General features: G+C 36.3%; 1 protein-coding gene across 2 annotated transcripts in view; it reads left to right on the top strand.

Annotated features, from left to right (window-relative positions):
• Window positions 1–853: 853 nt before the first annotated feature.
• The window catches only part of LOC108973330, a 46,555-nt gene continuing 26,988 nt past the window's right edge, over window positions 854–20,420 (top strand). Inside the window, exons 1-2 of one of the 2 annotated variants that reach the window (XM_018940546.1) lie at window positions 854–934; window positions 2,856–3,032. The gene's annotated coding sequence lies outside the window, so the exon portion shown is untranslated. Of the gene's footprint in view, window positions 1,114–2,855; window positions 3,033–20,420 lie in introns of both variants that reach the window. The other variant, XM_018940545.1, reaches the window with a different exon arrangement.

The raw sequence follows: 20,420 nt of genomic DNA, 5'->3' as shown, positions 1-20,420 counted from the left end.
TAGCATCACATGGAAATTAAAAATGTGTTGTACAATTATAAGAAGTAGGAGTAGCTGAAATTCGGTTTAAATTCATATTCAAATAGCTTTGATGGCCATGCAAATTCATACCAGTGCGACAAGTAACATACAATGCTAACTATTTAACAGCACTCTGTAAAGTGCTGCTTTAACTATGTAAGTAATATCTCTTAAGATACATCTTCCGAAATTGTCAATATGTTTGTGGAAACAAAAACAAATCACTATGACGCTCTTCACTAAGCCACAAGCAACATTGATCTGCAAAGAGCTTCCAAGAAAGCTTTCTTTGCCATGTAATGTTGGCGTTGGCTTTGAACGGAGTTTTGGCGATGTTTCGATTCCATTTCGTACTAATATCGTGCGTAGCGGACCTTTCGTTGGTGTACATGCACTAGCTAGCTAGCTAGTAATAGCTAGGTGCCGGCGATTAAATCTTCAAATGCCGCTAGCCGCCGGTGGAATGCTGACATCGAAAAGCTATGATACTTATGTACATACATATGTACGTCTGAATCGGTAGTGCGTTGTGCAAGTGCTGTTCTGTTAGCCTAGTCGTTAATGTCCAAGCTTCGATCTTCCTCACTGTCTTCGTACACACATGAATATGTTTATACACATCTCGTTTAGCCACCGTCTTCGTACCTGTTGCTATTACTGCAGTTGGTAAGCGAGTTTGCCTTCGTTCGTCTATGGGAAAATTGAAAATCTAAGCTCGTCGACTCCAATGTCTATACATGTGTGTGTGTGGACCAATGAAGAAGTTTCAGTCGGTCGTTTTCTTGCAGAGGTTTCGTATTTCGTATTCATTCATTCAGAGTGGTGACGGCGACCTTGACGGACACGAAAGCGCGAAATTTGTGCCCAGTCCGGAATATCGATCAAATAAAATCTATTTTCAAAGACCGAAAAAGTGAGAAACTGAAGAATATTGAATAAGAAGTATACAAAGTTTGAACAAAGCAACCGTTATAGAAAACTTTCAATAATTACATAGTTGGTCAAAGTTTTGGAATTTTGTGAAAAATGAGAAAGTGATTGATCATCAATGAAAACTATTTGAAGTATTCAGGAATAAAAATAAAATAAAAAGTAAAGTAAAACAAAAGAAATAAAGTGAAACAAAATTGAATTAACGAAAACTAAATCATACAAAAAATATTTTTGAGTGGAATTAATGGTCAAATTTAACTGAAATAAAATAATATAAAACATATTACTTACAATTTAAAAAATTTCTCCGCGAATAAAAAAATTCTAAGGTTTTAGACAATGGAAAATCTTTCCTTCACAGTAGCGAATCCGAAAATATTAATTTATTGCTTTATGATCAAAACGAAAAATTTCAGTAGTCAGAATGTAGATTTAAAAGGTTGAATCGTTTTATCTACCTTATTCAAGTCTGAAGTATTTTTCTCTATCAGCCTTTGATTAATTATCAAAAACATCCTAATTTTGTGTGAAATATTTCAAAAACAAACTCTTCTATTAGAAGTAAAAATGGCAAAATGCAAAAAAATTATCCTACTTATCTAAAAGGATTTAAAGCTACGTATTCATCTTAGGAGTATTTTGAATGGTGGTATTTTGAATTCCTTCTAGCTTAATGACAAAATGAGAAACCCCTTACTAAATAAAAACATTTTGTCGAATTTTATTATTTGTCTAAATTTACTGTAAATATTTTAATGAATATACAAACGCAGACATTCGCCCAAACGAGCTCCGATGGGCCGAGGAATAGCATTCGTGTGCCAAAGTACTGTGTTGTCAGTACCCATGCGGATGTTCCTGCCAAGTGTAGTGTCTGCAAACCAATTGAGCTCGATTGTATAGAAACCCCCAGTTCAGTTGCTTGCTTTTTTGCCTAACTGCACAGAGGATACAGGCTCGATGGCTAACCGATTCTATTGCTTTCAGTGTGTTTGTGGCTTGCAGTGCTTTGCTCGAACCGATTGAGTTCATGTAAAAAAGGAATGTGTGCTTAAGCAAATAGCCATCGAACAGATTGCGTTTGCTAGTTTTTAGATGGTAAAAGTAAGGCACTCGAAAAATAGGAATCGAGGGGCACACTATAAACTTACATAATACTTTCGATAAATTGCTTGTGAGCGTGTAAAATAATGTACCCACATATCTGTTACTCATCCGGAGTGTACTGTGGAGGCATTACCCTGTTTGATTAGAAAAATTATAGTTTTTTGAGTAAGTCCTAGCTTTCCAATGCTCATGAAAAGGTTAAAATTTTTTTACATTTGTATGTATTCAAAAATTATCGTTTTTTAGATTCAGCGTCTTAATAATACACAAATAAGAAATACATATGTATGTATATACATATGTACATGTATTTATGAGCTAACATCGCTGTGCTAACCGCATGCTGCTCACAAAGCCAGATTGTATGTGGCAAAGGCGTGTGAGAATGCAACAAAGCAAAGAAATATTTATATACATATATGAATATATAAACAGATACGTGTAATAAATGATGCACCGTAGTGCCGACAGACAACGCAGGCTATCCAAAAATGTACTGGTACATTTGTATGTGTATCTAGTATTTGCTTTTTTTGCACTTATTTTCATGATATCTTTCCTGTGCGAAAAATCCACAATGGAAGAGGCAAAACTACGTTTGGTAAAGGCCAATTGCATTGTTTAGACCCGAGGCACACGATTGGCAATGGGAATTTGGATAATATGTTACAAACAGAAGACAGTTAAATAATTGTGAAAAATTACATGCATTGCATTAATGTAACGCTACTTTAACGGAAAAAAGCTATACTATTTTCACTTTAAGTTTTTATCGCCTACACATATACCTATAGATGTACTAAGGATATCCATACCTCTTGAAAACTGTAAGCGTGAAGAAAATAAACTTGTACAGAGAGCGGATAAGCAACTTTTGAAATACGAGAACTACAAAAAATGAAAAAAATTGTTTTGAAGAAAAGTTTAAGCTCGAAAGAATCACTAAATCATCTTCAAGAAAGCAGCCACTGGTAAGTTTAATAGTTATTTATTTTTAAGAAATGCATTTCTAACAATTTATTTTAATTAATTGCCAATACGTAAACTTACCCCAGCTGCATTTAAGATAAAACAATCCGCCACTTCTCTTCGAAAAAGAATGAAATAATTGAATTAAGCAAACCAGAATATGAACATTTTTATTGTATAAGGTGAAAAAACTAATAAAAAAAGATAATGAAGTATTTCATTTCCCTTTCTTCTTTTTAGCACTGTCGTTAACAGCGTCTTCCGCTTTTTAAAATCTAAAATTTTAAAATCGGTCTAATAAAGCTTGTGTAATTTACTTCAACAACCACACACCATAACATCTACTAGTTTCCCATCGGTGTCTTACTTTTATAATTTTAGCTGCGAGTCTATGCATTCGTCTCCAGGTCTCGGTGGTTATCTGACCCCGATATACATATTTTATTTTATAGTGAACAATACTGTTTATACTCTCGCAACAAAGTTGCTAAAGAGAGTATTATAGTTTTGTTCACATAACGGTTGTTTGTAAGTCCTAAAACTAAAAGAGTCAGATATARGGTTATATATACCAAAGTGATCAGGGTGACGAGTAGAGTTGAAATCCGGATGTCTGTCTGTCCGTCCGTCCGTCTGTGCAAGCTGTAACTTGAGTAAAAATTGAGATATCAAAATGAAACTTGGCACACGTATTTCTTGGCTCCATAAGAAGGTTAAGTTCGAAAACTTATAAAGTATCATAACTAAGCCATAAATAAAGATATTAAARTGAAATTTGGCACAAATGATCGCATTAAGAAGTGGCATATTTGGACGTAAGTTTTTTGGAAAAGTGGGCGTGGCCCCGCCCCCTACTAAGTTTTTTGTACATATCTCGRAAACTACTATAGCTATGTCAACCAAACTSTATAGAGTCGTTTCWTTYAGGCATTTCCATATACAGTTCAAAAATGGAAGAAATCGGATAATAAMCACGCCCACCTCCCATACAAAGGTTATGTTGAAAATCACTAAAAGTGCGTTAACCGACTAACAAAAAACGTCAGAAACACTAAATTTTACGGACGAAATGGCAGAAGGAAGCTGCATACAGGCTTTTTTTAAAAATTGAAAATGGGCGTGGCGTCGCCCACTTATGGACCAAAAACATCAGGAACTACTCGACCGATTTCAATGCAATTCGGTACATAATATTTTCTCAACACTCTGATGACATGTACGAAATACAGGTTAAATCGGTTCAACCACGCCTTCTTCCTATATAACGCTATTTTGAATTAAATCTCATGCCTTCTCTGTATAATATATACATTAGGAACCAATGATTATAGCGGAATAAAACTTTACACAAATACGGTATTTGATGCGGGAGTATAAAATGTTCGGTGACACCCGAACTTAGCTCTTCCTTACTTGTTTAACTTCCTGTCGATCGCTGAGAGAGTTTTTATTTCAAATTTTTATGCAACAACAACATTTTCAAAGTCAATATTCTACTTATATTTCAGTTCATTTGGTGGTATGACTTTTCTTGCTTTTTTTCACTGAATTTGTTGTTGCACTCACCCTCTCCATGTTTACACCTGCAGTCTTTTCGAGTTGTGAATACACAAAATCTAAGGAATCAGGGTTTTTAAGAGAAACTTCATCGAAAAGTAGTCCATTATTGAAATCAGTTTTTTATTTTTCAATCTTAAAAGCTACGTTCATGACTTCAAATTATTTTTGTGGTAAAATTCGATGTTGATCAAAGAAATGGTGTTGCGAAAGAAAATACGGATTTCCTCAAACCCATTAGTGATGATACTCAAAATTGTTAAAAAATATTTCATTTGCAAGAATGCTGCAGTAGAATTGAGAAATAATTGCAACTTGTGTTTAAAGTCACTTACTTTACGCTGGCAAGTGAAATTAGAAATCGAATTCATAATTCTCTGGAACAACTTTCTTCGAATTTTCTTTGCATCGGAATTGTTAGCCTAGCCCTAACATAAGTATTAGCATACACATCTTATATACATACATACATACGTACGTATTCAAATAAGTAGCCAAGTTGTAACTATGTGTTTTCGTGAGTGGACGTGATTAAGTTTGTTGGTGTGGCGCTAAAATGTCGGTCTGTGGCGTAGCACGGTCTAATAAATACAATTTCAGTTTTGTAATTCCATTCTTCAAGCCTTAAATTGTGTTATTTAATTCGCTCGTTTTGATTTATGTTCAATCTGTACAGTTATGGTAAGTGGATAAAAAAATTGTACAAATACTCATTAGTGTACGAACGGTAGGCACGAAAGTTGGGAAATATTTATTCGATCGTCATAGAAACATAAAATTTTGTTTCCGAAAGTAAAACTCTTAGCGACCCGAAAAACGTGTTTGTGGCCAATTAGAATGAATGATTAGTGGCAGTCATAAAACGGGCTTCTATGAAACAGATGATTCATCCTGCTTCGATCAAAAAGTATACTCAGCTGAAATATTCCACTTTATTTTAGCAGTATATTTGGCTAGTTATATCTAGACTTTTAACTTCTTATCTGTTAATGTGTGTATGATCCTGTTTCATTCTGCTGCTAATTGGTTATCTTAATTAAAATTAATGGACGTCTGAGTGAGGCACACTTTTTTTGATAAGTAATTATGTACATACATACATACATACGTACATACCACCACAAAATTCAGTATCTTAAGCACATCCAACGCTTTACAGTTGAGTTTTATAGGTTACTACATTTACTACGAAAGCATTGAATATTATAAGAATAATTTTATATACATGTATAACCTATATGAATATAGATAGCACTAGTTCGGACGCCTTTTAATAGTGGGGAAACAAAAGAAATTTTTATTAAAGAAATATTTTTTCCGAATTTCAATAACATATCTCAAAGGTTGGCCGATATCTTCGGCGAAAAGTCAGCCAGACGCACGGGGCCACAAATTCGATATGTAGAGGCTTGAACAGTTATGTACTGATTTTGACAATTGTAAGACTCGGGATGGCGTACATCAAAGCAACTATTTGTGCAAAATTTCATTTGAATATATTCATTGATGTTTGGTTTGTATGCTGGAAGTGAAAAAATCAGATTAAATTTAAAATACTGTTATATGGGAAGCAGGCGTGGTTGTAGTCCGATACCGCCCATTTCCGCAATGTAACATAGGATCATCAGAATAATCTTATGTTATGAATTTAGGTTTTCATAGAATTTATCCTAAACGAATTCGGCAATTGTAGCTTTAATGGCATGAATCGGCAGTATTATGCGAAAGACTTAGAGACCATTGTAAATAAAATCATTTTACCTTGTATGTGGCTTTAGACCTGACAAATCCACCATAGACCATATTTTACAGTACATAAATCCTAGAGAAGACTCTTGACAAACAGATCGACATCATCTTTCACCTTCTTGTCAATATCAAATCCACTTTCAACAGCAATGAGAACAGCTACCTATTCGACGCCTTGTCTAAATTTGGTATCCCTTCGACTCTCATACGGTTATGCAGAATGGCATTCCGAAATCCATCAGCTGCGTTAAAATCGGGAAGAATCGGGCACTGTCTACTCTAAAAGTTCAATGCTACTGGACTATGCAGATGATATTGACATCATAGGCCTTAACAACAGAGCCATCAGCGCAGCCTTTCCAAACCTTGGAAGGTTCGTCTTGTGGTGAACGCAGGCAAGACAAAGTACCTGTAGGCTACATGCATCGATTCCTCGCATCTTGGGAATTAAATCACTGTTAGCAGTTATAAATTTGATTTAGTTAAGGGCTTTGTATATCTCGCAACCAGCATAAATTCCACCAATAGTCTAAGCCTGGAGATCAAGCGCAAAATTAAAACAATTGTCACCGAAAACCTTTTCCAATATTCTGAACGTTTCGGCACCAGAAATTTGATTCCACACAAAAAGTGAATGGAATTTCTTTCTTGAATAATTTCACTACTCTTAAAAATCGCCGAATGCACTTTATATACTTCAGAAGGACAAGCGTGTACTAAACACTATTTTTATATGACATTCCGTACAGTGACAGTCATACCAACCTAAGAAAAAAAAAATATTTCGACATATCGGTTTTCGCGAAAATTGCTACAGTCTGGAGCCGCCTTTTGTAAGATAATGAAATTAGTTCCACAAGCTTTCAGCAGCAACAAACGAAATCAGGGTCAAAATGCGCTCGCTGCCACTAGGCCACCGCTTTGGTGGCGATTAACACAATTATGCAGTAGTTCTAGTTTCACTTTTCCACCAGCAGATAGACTATCAGAGACAAAGCACTCAACATTTTTGCTTAGACAGTTTTGTAATCTTTTCCATTCTTTTTTTGTTGTTTTTTTCTAAACATAGGTTCATGTATTTATTTTTGGGTTATTTATTTTAAGATTTTGTTGTTGCACATTGTTTATGTGGCGAGTTGATTTTGTAATTGCATTTGTGTGTGAAAAGTGAGCACTTGAAAGAAACAGTAAATATTTTAACCTGAAAGCGTTGCAGCACACAATTGCTACACTTGCCGCATTTAACTGCATATTTAGTTGTTACTACCTGCCAACAGCTGTTTTCCATTGGTGATAGCTACAACGGTAAGAACTTTTGTTGACCAAGCTTTACAAGTATGTGTATATATGTATGTAAATAAATTGCTGGAAGCCCTGTTCTGTTCCTAATGTCGTTGTGGTCGTTGCGTGCTTGGTAGTGTCTGTTTTGCAATTTGAGCTTGATTGCCCAATTTCACACCAACAACCGTGTCAGTTGCCTCACCCATCAAGCTGCCTCAATCGCTGACGCCTCAAGTGCTCTGAGTATTTTCATACACATACGACCTTTGGAGTGGCAATTGTTTAATTACTTTACAGTTACTTTTTTCTACTTTTTCAAGAAGAACAACCAGATTGCAATAAATGTACGACAAATGTGCCAGTTGGTAGTCGTTTAAAATTTTTCAATCTTTAAAACAACGCTTGTCTGCGGTCTCACTAAACACACTTTAATTTATGTTCTGACCCATTTATAAATTAATAGAGATTTATTTGAAATCATTCGGCCAATTAATGCCAAAATCAAATTGTTATCACTCGAGGAGCATGAATTTTTTCCTCAAATGGTCAACAAACATTAGCTGCTGGTTGTGCACACATAATTGCTATTATTATTACAGCATTGTTTGTGTTGAATGCAATCGAATCTAATTGTGTTGTGACCATGTTTGCGTGATATACATACATACTAGTCGCACTCAGTTGCAGTTGTAAGCAATTAAGCAAATGATTGGGGCGGGGCATCAGCAGAGCGTCTCGGTGCAAAAGATCTGAAAATGGGTGTTGATACTTACCAGTTGCAACTTTAGTGGAGTGCAGTAGAATTGAAACGGTACCCAAATTGAAAACAACATATCTATGAATATGTACTATGTGCGAGCAAGCGCGTCAAACAACCACAAAAGGTGCACATAAACAGAGCACAAGCTGCAGCAATACCCACAAATGAAATGCTAACGCAAATCAGGGAATGCGATCAGAATGCATAAATATAATTAAAAAGCATTTCACAACATAAATACATACACACCTGCTAAACCTACCCGTAATTGCCGACTGGAATCTCCTGACTAAAATCGAACTAGTCAGAATGCCATCAGATATTTATTAATGTTTCAAACGTTATTGCACAAATTCGTCTATCGAATCAGTATTTAATAAATAAAGATACTAAGAGTCTGAATAAAATACGTACTTTAATTGTTATTCACAATATACATTGACATTGGAATTTGTATCGAACTAGTATGATACTGGTCTATTTCTGACCAAAATCCGGCAATTGGACCACCATGTGCGGCAACTCCGATCAGTGTTTCCGAAGAAGATATTTTCTATCTGCAATTGGGCGTCTTCTTTTTCAAGTTTGTCTACTTTGACGCAATAACGTTTGTAGGCGTGGGATTGTAAAATTCGAGATGAATATTATATCAATAGGAATATGGATTCACTTTTACTTATGTTTTTGAATGAATAATGTTTTTTTAAGTGCAAGAAAATATTTGCTGTGGTCTTTAAAAATGGAATCAGTGCGAGAGGCAACTGGGGAAATAAGTGTATGGAGCTGACGACATCGGAGGTGAGCAACGATACTTCAACGAGCACATACATATGTGTTTATATACCGTTACAAACACATGCGGCAGGCATACGTCCACTCCTGTCTGGCTGCGTAAACAACGTTTAAAAAATTTTATATTCTCTTATAAATTTGCGATACTAATTTGATACAACTAAATAGGAGACTATTGCATGACCGAACTATCTATCAACAAATTTTGCTCTGTGTGCACTCACAAGCGGAACAGTATTTCCATATTTATATATGTACATAATTACATAATGTTTATGTATGTGTATATCCTATTAGAATTAATCGCATGTACTCGTGTTGTATAATTTTGCGAACTCATTCATATCGTGTAACAGACTTTCGTTCAATGATCCTGATTTAATTACGTTATCTGGAAAGTCGGAATAGTTCAAAAATAGTATGTTCTTTCCGGCAAAGCTAACTACACCGCAAATTACACTTAAATAATTGTAAAGTACTACATACATTATTGTCCGCTGCTAATCTCACAATAGAGTGCAGTGATATTCAGCAAATATTGTTCTGACCAATTATTTGTCTTATTATGCTATTAGCGAAGTCGAAAATAGAAGAATCCTTAATTGATTTATGTTCGATTTTGATGTGAGGTTAGATTTGAGGTTTTTAATTGAGCCGAATACGTCATGAATTAATATCCAAAAATTTATTGTAATTCAATTACATCCTTATGTTTTGTTTTGTGTAACATAAATTATCTTAATTTTTTGGATATATGCAAATTAGAACCAGAAAACATCTTAAATCTTCTCGAAAATAAAATCATCGTGAATAAAAAGTGGTTATAATTTGTGATAGCCAAGTGTATTATTTTGCTAGGTCTAAAATTTTTACACTATAAGTCTTTACGATGGTCACTCATCTCTTCGCTATATGAGCATTGTGAATACCTTTATTGCTACAAAATACCGTTGTATGGCTGCAGTGAATATACGCAACCCTCACAATATGTATTTTTACAAGCTCCGAAAAGTTTCAGAATCCTGAAGCCCAAGTATTTATGTCCATACAAGCTTATGTTCGTGGTGCATGCATCTATGGATTTAGTTGGTAGCCGCGGTGTTAAGTCAATATACCTATTATGGTTAATGTTTTCTGCTAATTTATTCAGAGGGTTTAACCATTGTGCACGCTAATAAACAGTGTTAGGTCGTATGAGTATGTAGGTAATTGCAGTTCTTTTCTTGAATGCACTCGGATGCCCCAAGCAGCCGACCGTTCGGCTTTCGGTGCGGTTCAGTGGCGCTGAGTTAGCTTTAAACGGCGTTCATTCTAATGTGAATTTTCGGCCTTTAATATGCAGGTGTTTAACTATGAATATTTACTATGGGTGCTTGGAGTCGTAAACTGGTTGCGATGTGCAGCAGACGGTGAATAGACCTCCAATTTGCTTTTCTGGCGTTAAATACACATATATAGTATACATACATAAACACGAAAAAAGATCTAGCAAATGAATGAGCAGGAAAAAGTTAAATGCAACTCAACGGTTAAAAACAGTTCAGTGAATTACCGAAGAGGCAACATATGGTGATCACATATTCTGCCAGTGCCCAGCGCATTCATAAGTAATTTTTAAGCTATTTTTTAATTAGCAACAATCCAACGAGCATATGCACATGCACTTGATGTTCAGTAAACTTTTAACCTTTTTGGCTACAAAAAAACGGCGAGATTAGATGTCTTAGTGTAACGCGAATTGGACTCGTTCCTTGAGATTATTCATTTACATATGTGCATTCTAAATTTGAATACACTTTTTCATTTTTCATAGCCTCTAAGTACCGATTTCTCCATCTGTTTGTCAAAAGATTTATTTATCTCCGTGTTAGACGGGTTTTTAAACAACGAGAAGTGAGTTTCCCGACTTTTGCAATGATTGATTTTGTTGCATTGCATCAACAATTTGCGGAACGAATATTATTGTGCGGACACGTTGAAAATGTTTCGGAACACCTTTGGTGATCAAACTATTTCACACAAAAACTCTTATAAGAGTTTCGACGAGCTCACAACGGACATAGACGACGTTAAAGACGAAGCTCGAGAGGACCGTCTAACTCTGTCTGGCAAAATCGTTGGCAAAAGTGCGCTTTATAGGACGGGAGGTACTTTTAAGGAGAACTAATTGAGTTAGAAAAATAAATAAAAAATTTACATTTTATTTACCCTACTTTTTTATCACAGGAGTATATATTTTTTATTTTCTCCGACAAATTACTTGGTATAACAAATAAACTAAACTGTAATGAACAAAGGTGGTAGCTTTCCTAGTGTGTTTCTATTTTTATACTCTCGCAACAAAGTTGCTAAGAAGAGTATTATAGTTTTGTTCACATAACGGTTGTTTGTAAGTCCTAAAATTAAAAGAGTCAGATATAAGGTTATATATACCAAAGTGATGAGGGTGACGAGTAGAGTTGAAATCCGGATGTCTGTCTGTACGTCCGTCCGTGCAAGCTGTAACTTGAGTAAAAATTGAGATATCATGATGAAACTTGGTACATGTATTTCTTGGCTCCATAAAGAGGCTAAGCTCAAAGATGGACAAAATCGGCCTACTACCACGCCCACAAAATGGCGAAAACTGAAAACCTATAAAGTGTCATAACTAAGCCATAAATAAAGATATTAAAATGAAATTTGGAACAAAGGATCGCATTAGGGAGGGGCATATTTGGACGTAATTTTTTTGGAAAAGTGGGAGTGGCCCCACCCCCTACTAAGTTTTTTGTACATATCTCGGAAACTACTATAGCTATGTCAACCACACTCTATAGAGTTGTTTCCTTCAGGCATTTCCATATACAGTTCAAAAATGGAAGAAATCGGATGATAACCACGCCCACCTTCCATACAAAGGTTATGTTGAAAATCACTAAAAGTGCATTAAACGACTAACAAATAAAAATGTCAGAAACACTAAATTTACGGAAGAAATGGCAGAAGGAAGCTGCACTCAGGCTTTCTTCAAAAATTGAAAATGGGCGTGGCGCCCACTTATGGACCAAAAATCATATCTCAGGAACTACTCAACCGATTTCAATGAAATTCGATATATAATATTTTCATAAAACCCTGATGATATGTACGAAATATGGGTGAAATTGGTTCACAACCACGCCTTTTTCCAATATAACGCTATTTTGAATTCCATCTGATGATTTCTCTGTATAATATATACATTAGGAACCAATGATGATAGCGGAATAAAACTTTACACAAATTCGGTATTTGAGCTGAGATATCCCTTGTGGAAAAATTGTCGTKATCGGACTATAACTTTTCAAGGTCCCTGATATCGAACACGAAGAACTCAGGGCCTAACCTAACCTGACCTAATTTTTCACCGAAAATATCGGTAAATCTCTCAGATATTTTCATATAATTCAGAGGGCATCATTTTTATACTCTCGCAATAAAGTTGCTAATAACGGTATATATCGTCAGATATTATATATGGTTACATATACCAAAATGATCAGGGTGACGAGTAGAGTTGAAATCCGGATGTCTGTCTATCCGTCCGTGCAAACTGTAACTTGAGTAAAAATTGAGATATCTTGATGAAACTTGTCATGCGATAGTATAAAATGTTCGGTGACACCCGATCTTAGCCCTTCCTTACTTGTTCTGTTATACTGTACTTGCTAAAGTATAGTATTTTGGTTTATTCCTTAATTTTGCCCTATAATTATGTATTGTTACAATTAAGTATATATCATAGTAAACATTGTTATAATCAAGAAAATATCGTGAAATAATGAGAAACATGTTCAACATGATCAACATGATCAAGAAGTTGAAACTGGTCACATATTATCCGCATTGGTAATATACTTCCTTCCTGTTTTCTTCCTACTGTGTCAAAAATTTAGTTCTTGAAAGTAGAGGTGAACAACATTTTATGAACAACAGAAAACTGATTCTTATCAGAGTCTACTGAACTTCATATGAACTTACGTCGTCTTTTCTAATTTTCATAATCAACTCCTTCTGCTATATCCAACAGCTTCAGTGGACAAAACAATTAAATTCAAATTTTATTCATATTTTTTTAAAGCTGTTAAATTAGGTCCCTTGATGATGCATTTCTTTTCGGCCAAGGCCAATCAGTTTGCAACACTACACCATTGAGCATCGTCGTTTTCAATAGTCCATTCTCATCCTCTACGCCGATGTTACAAACTCATTGGACAAACGATGCTTGCGCAGGCCTTTTTGCATTGGCATATTTGTTGTTGTTATTGATTATCTTGCTGCAGTGTATTTTTCCCATTTGTTTTCCAACAATATTTCTTGCTTGTGCAGTTGTTGTTTACGTTATTATTGCCGCCGTTGTCACAGCAGATGTCAATGCGCATCGCACAACAAGCTCACTTGTGGAAAAAATATGTTGCAGATGTTTGTAAGTTGTTGTTGAAATAAAAGCAAAAAACGGAAACATTTCGACGATGTGCTGCACGTACCACAGCAACAGGTTGCACGTAACGCTTAGAAACGCAGCATCTTTCGTAGCAACGCATGTATGGGCGAGTATGCAACGCATCGCATGTCAAGTAGCCTCCGGCGATCAACAACGTACGAAGAGCATAAAAACGATGTAGGAAAGGCAAGCAAGCGACAGCGAAAAATCACAAGAAAATCTGAAGCCAGCCATTGATACTTGTTTCCATGCCACACATGCATATTGGATGCATATACACACACAAATATACTCGGATTCGTATGGATGCAGCTTAAATAAATTGCCTATTTAGGAGACAAAGCAACTGCTGCCATAAAGAAGAACGTAAATTGCTCAACAATAAATTCCAAATTGTTTGTGAATTGTTGCGCTCATCACAGCTTGGCAAAGACACGGAAGCACACACGTACTAAGCAGATCATCGCAGCACTGTGGAGCAAATGATCTCATAGGAACTTGAGACATTTTGCTGATTCAAATATGAACCAAGTGTTGCCCGTTCATTTAAAGTTCCTATTTACAGTACACATACCTTTAAATGAACATGACAAGAATTCAGAAATCTGGTAAGTTTGGTCTTCAACCAAAATTAAAAACTCATATTCTAAGAAGCTTTAATCAAAGCTCAAAAACTCATGTTGTAAGAAGCTTTAAGCAAATAAATCACCCATTTACCATTGGATTTTTTTGCCAGGCGAGTAATCTAATTTATCATCAACCCGCGGCATACGGTTACACACCTCATGTCAATGTCGTAAATGCTGCTCCTATTCTAGGACCATTATCGCATAGCCGAGGCATTGCTGTCATTACACCGTTATCTAAAATATCAGCTGCTGACACTAAGATATGAATTATCGTCGTTATGGCTGTTGCAATGGCATATCTGCTAGGAAAGGCACAGCGCGCACACTGTGTGTGCAACAGAGCCATTGCCCATCAAATGGCTAATTCCTCTGGCACGGCAGGAGCGACTAGTAAACTCGTCAAAAATGTTGTATACGGTTGACAAGCTGTAAAATGCGATGCAACTGAGGTTAATATATATGTCACTATGTTTATAACAATCTATTTTGTTTTTCAATTTCTATCATTACCGTTAGTCCATTGCAATAGGAGCATTTTCACATACTTACAGTCATTACTTACGCTATCAGAGTAGACACCGCTGATACATCGACGCAGTGGCGCGACGTCATTACGACAAGTGCAGTAATAAAGTGGCAGATGTGGCAGAAAGAAACAATTACATGCGTTGCATTAATGCAACAAATATTTTCATATTCACATTTGCACTTGCGGCATCCCAGTTATGTGCGGGCTGCCACTAATCATACGAGTATGCATGTACAGGGTGGCTGATGAATTTAATAATTATTTTTTTTTTTTTTTTATTTAATCAATCTGGTTAATTTTTGTATTTTTATTTTGCAGATTGACTTTTACATTTAACAAAAATGGATAACTGGGACACTGAAACAAGAATTTGGATTGTCCGCCGCTATCACGCACTGGAGTCCGTAGTTTCGGTTCAAAGAGAGTATAGGCGCACGTTTGGCGGCAATCCTCCGAGCAGATGGACCATAATGAGACTTGTAAACAATTTTGCCGAGCATGGGACAGTCAACAGAAGACCTTACCATCGAAATCCTTCAGTTCGAACGGAGGAAACAATCGCTGCTGTAGCTGCCATACAAAAGAATTCACGTGTTTCGACAAGAAGCTTATCTGCTCAAATGGGTGTAAGCAGACAGTCATTACAGTCAATTATGCACAAAGATTTGGACTTATTCCCATATAAAATTCAAATGGCCAACAAACTGAACGCTGCAGACTTGCCGATTCGCTTGGAATTTTGCCAGAAGATGCTTCAAATGGTGGAAGAGGATGGAAACATGTTGAACTATCTTTTCATGTCTGACGAGGCCCATTTCGATTTAAACGGCAACATAAACAAACAAAATTGTCGAATATAGAGCGCTTCCAACCCACAGATACTCCATGAGACGGAATTGCATCCACTTCGTGTCACAGTGTGGTGTGCAGTTTCATCACGCTGCATTTTCGGGCCCTACTTCTTCGAAGAAAATGGTCGCACCGTTACGGTTACTGAAGATCGTTACTTGACCATGTTGAGAGAGTTTTTCTATCCAGAATTACGCCGAATGAGAATTTCTTTCAACTCTGTGTGGTTTCAGCAAGATGGTGCAGCTCCTCACATAACCCAACCTGTAACCAGAAACACCACATTCCGTTGGCCACCTAAGTCGCCTTTACCCTGCACCTGACTTTTTCTTGTGGGGTTATTGCAAACAGGAAGTCTACAAAGCAAAACCAACATATTTGAATGAACTAAGGCAATCCATTCGAGAAACAATTGCGGCTATTCCTGTCTCAACTCTCCAAGCAGTAATGAACAACTTTTTGGTAAGATGCCGCACATGCATCAACGAGCAGGGAGGGCCCTTAAATTCCATTATTTTTAAAACTAATTAAGGTATATTTAATAAAATTGAATGAGCTTTAACATGAATAAAAGAAAAATGAATTCCATACACTAAACAAAAAAATTATTTGAGTTTTTTAATGTAGCAAAATTCGTCAGCCACCCTGTATGTATATACATATGTAAGTATGTATAAGCGATGCTGGTGCATGTACACCATTATAGACTAACGGCGTCTGTTGCAGACACGCGCATCAATTGTGGCAACAAGCGCATGTAATTATATTCTAACTGCACTTGCGCCCAGATTCCACGCTTGTCGATGAGCGAGATGGCAGTGGTGGCGTCAACAGCTGCCGCACGGTCAGAGAAGTCGCCAGCGGTTTAGACTGGCCTGATTGAAATAAGCACAAAAGATTTTATTTTACAAACGCGTTCTTGCATACATATACCTATGTAAATACATGCATGTGTATACATATGTGTGTAAGTATAAGGAATGGTTTCTTGATAGATATTTTTTCTCAAGAAGTTTGTGAACTTTAATGAGTAAGTATGCGACTAGATAGATTATATCAATCGAATTCTATAGAACGGGGGCTGTAAAATCGAGAATTTCTCATAATATATGAACTTGTGGTATAATATATCCCCCTGGATATTACAAAAATATACTTTTATTATTATGCAATTCTTTCTCTCTTCGTCTTTTAGGTGATTTTATTTTAACAATATTTATGGCTCGAACTCTCCTTGAAGCTCTATACACATTAAACAAAGCAACCTTTAGTATATATGTAATTGTGACGAGCTGAGTCGATTTAGCTATGTCCGTCTGTGCATTTACGAAAGAGTCCCTCAATATTTGAGATATTGACAAGATAAACCTTTACATATTCGACTTGAACATGTCTAGAAAGAACTAGCAACCTATATTTACTTAGTGGCTATAAGTAACATACCTGTGAAGGGTATTAAGTATAGGTTCAGTGCAAACGAAGTTAATCCTTCCCTTGTTTCATGCTAGATTTTCATATATGTATATCTTGACAATTCTTTTAATGTGTCAACGTCAGCTTTTATACTATTTTTTTTATTTGATCATAATTTCGATTATAAGTGTTAAGTTAATTAAATCGAATACAGTTACAAATGGCATTTCGACAAGTCTAAAGTAAATAAAAATATCAAGTATTCAACCGGAGATACGCGTACATAACTGTAGTACGTGTAAGTGCTCTAAATATTCAAGCTATTCCTGATCCCTGAATATAATCTAAGTACATAAAGATAACACTTGATTAAATCTGACACGGATTGACAAAAAGATTACATAGATACTAGACTTCTGAGCTAGTACAAGCTTGCCAACGCTTAACGCATAATTCCATACACTTGTTATAAAAATTTCGGTTTTCTCGGTTCGGTTTAATTTTGCGATCCTCATTCGCTATATTGTTGAATAGTTTCGACGTCATATTAATAAATCCACGTCTCGTTATCAGCAATGATGCGTGATCTCCTCCTCTGCTCTCTTTCTGATACCAACACGATGATTTTCAAACATGAACATAAAAAAAATTGTACAAGTATACAATGGTATTAAAAAAGTATATTTTTTAAGGTATATTCGGTTTGCGCGCACAACTTAAATGAACCAGTCCAAGCCAAATTTGATCATATATTAAAATGTATAAGTTCGCTGTCATAAGGCACGAAGGAAGCGGAAAATTCTGCAAATAAAAATTCATTGACATATACTCGAATTCACTTAACCAATAATTAGTTATCACCATTTAATGGCCATCAAACACCTACCGCTTGCGGTCCAGCCGACGACGAAGAGCAACGGATGCAGCATAGCTCGACTCGATGTTGAATCAGGCACATAGCGTTGAGCTTTTGCACATATTTTCTGTCTACCATTAGAATGACTTCTACTACTAAAGAATTAAACCACAGAATGCTTCTAGCATTTGCCTTGTGCCTAACAGCTTACAGTGCGCTGTTTCAGCAGACCATTTCAATAAACGTAGAATTACGTAATGACGCATGGAAAAATGATATAGCATTAATGTGTGACCGCACTAGACGATTCCAATTCATGAAGCACTTAGAATAAGGAGAGCCTTAGCAAACTCAAACTCCGGCTAACAGCTTCACAGCTAATAATTTTAGCCAGCGAGCCGCATGCCCAAGCGCAAATGTAAATCAGAATGTCGACTCAATCTGGCTACTCGTATTTGGCATTTTCCGTCGGTTTGGCGGTATCGTACGCGCAAGCCTGAGCACACGTTATATAAATTTACGCCAACGATAAACTCAGCGATAAATATGGGGTACGTATGCGCGAATTGCTAATTCCAAGCACATTCACACATTCTGATGCAGAGCTGCCAACTGTAAAGGAATAGTAGACCAAATCCAGGTTCCGTGGCTTTAACAGGTGTATTTTAACATTCGTTTAATAATAACATAAAAGCTTCAAATTATTCACTTATTAAAAGTGAATAGTGTTCAAGTACTAAAATAGTGATAATATTAATTATAATAAAGGATGTGATAAGGAAAATAAAAATCGAATTGTTTGCTCCTAAATCCGACTGCGCTGCTGCCATGAGGAATGTTCGACGGATTAGGCTGAAGTATATATATATTCTACCGCAAGAAACAGGTTAAGATACTTTTGTACTTAAATATACGTTCAATCTATTAGATCTGCAACTTTTGTGGTGTTCAGTAGTGAAGTGTTGCGGTGTTTTTGAAATGAAATTGATTAGCAAATGACTCCACTGTAGACTCTTAGTCCCACTTATCAAATGGCGTAGAACTGTTACTTCGTCTTTTTTGTGCTTCAACATAGCCGTAACAACACCTCCTCGTTGAGACAATACTAAATTTGCTGTGAAGCACATATTCAATAACTCAATGAACAAATATATTCGCCAACAAAAGCCCACTCTCTACAAACATACTGGACAGACGCCCACAATACGGTTCACCAGGAAAGATTGCCATAAAAGTCACGGCTAATTGTAGGCGCGAGCTGCAACATTTCCAGTGCGCCCATAAGCCAGCCGTCGAAAAGCGCCAACACCTGCGAACAGCAAAAAGAGAAATCCATAGTTTCTGCACACTTGAAGTTGGCCAACAGCCTCTACAAGTATTGCTGCCGCTCTAAGCTAGGCTCGCTCGTTGACGGACTAACTGGCAGACGTTTGTGCTGACGGCGTAGTGATTCGCAATGGCAAATCGCGTTGCCAATAAATGAGTCAAAGAGGCAGACAAATGGGCAGAAGGAATGGCTGGCTAGCTAGGTGGGCTGTGTGGGTTTAGCAGTTTCATCAACTACTCACTGCTCTGAGGCCTTCATTGCCACGGGCAATTATTTATGTGGTGGCTGATGTTGCAACTGCATTGCTGACATTGACATTGGTATTGCTTGCCAATTTACGAATAGTATGTAAAGTTATTGCCTTGTGGCAAACACTATTTTGCGGCAAAAAAATGTGAGCTTTCATATTATTGTACGTTCAGTTATTTTTTAATCCATTATTTACCTAGCCGTAGTAGGTCAAATGCTACTGCCTGGCAGACAGATGGGCACAGATGAAATCTAGCCTTAGATGCACTTGAAGAAATTATTAAGTAAACATCAAATTAGTAACGAATTTCCCTGGTTAGCTTAAGATCACGTTATTCAGGCAAATTAATACAATTTTACCTGGGGTTGAGTTAAAATCACAGCCTTATTTGGAAATGTTTTTTAAGGAGAACCTCCTCTTCGAGCAAAATGGGTTCGTTTGATCAAATGTACCGCTGGTAGCAAGTTCGTTGAAACTCGAAAAATTTAAAAATGTACGTTTATTGTTCACGTATCAACCTGCACTGGAAATGTTCGATTTATTTAAATAATTTTAAATTTCATTGGTATGCTACGACAATCAGGTATTTCTACCAAGTTTAGGAATTTTTGACATTAGTTCCCTTCCTTAGCTCAGCTTCTTTTAACCAATAACGGCGCTGTAACAGGGCCCATATAAATCATATTGTTTGGAAATATTTAATAACAGCAATTGACATTCACTTCTAAAGAAAACATTTGCATATACAATATTTCCATTGAGTTAGCATAAAAATTTGACACTAATCCAGTGCCGCACTCTAACTGTTCCTACAAACAATAGATGCGAGAAAATAATAGCCAGCAGCAATTAACACAACAAAGTCAACAAAGCAAACGCGTTTCCACTCAGAGACCAACGTACATACAAACATATATTGGAGGTATACAGCTC

Source organism: Bactrocera latifrons, unplaced genomic scaffold, assembly GCF_001853355.1.
Source record: "Bactrocera latifrons isolate USDA-ARS-PBARC rearing strain unplaced genomic scaffold, ASM185335v1 scaffold_47, whole genome shotgun sequence".
In the NCBI taxonomy this organism is placed as follows: domain Eukaryota; kingdom Metazoa; phylum Arthropoda; class Insecta; order Diptera; family Tephritidae; genus Bactrocera; species Bactrocera latifrons.
This window is presented reverse-complemented; position numbering and strand designations above follow the sequence as displayed.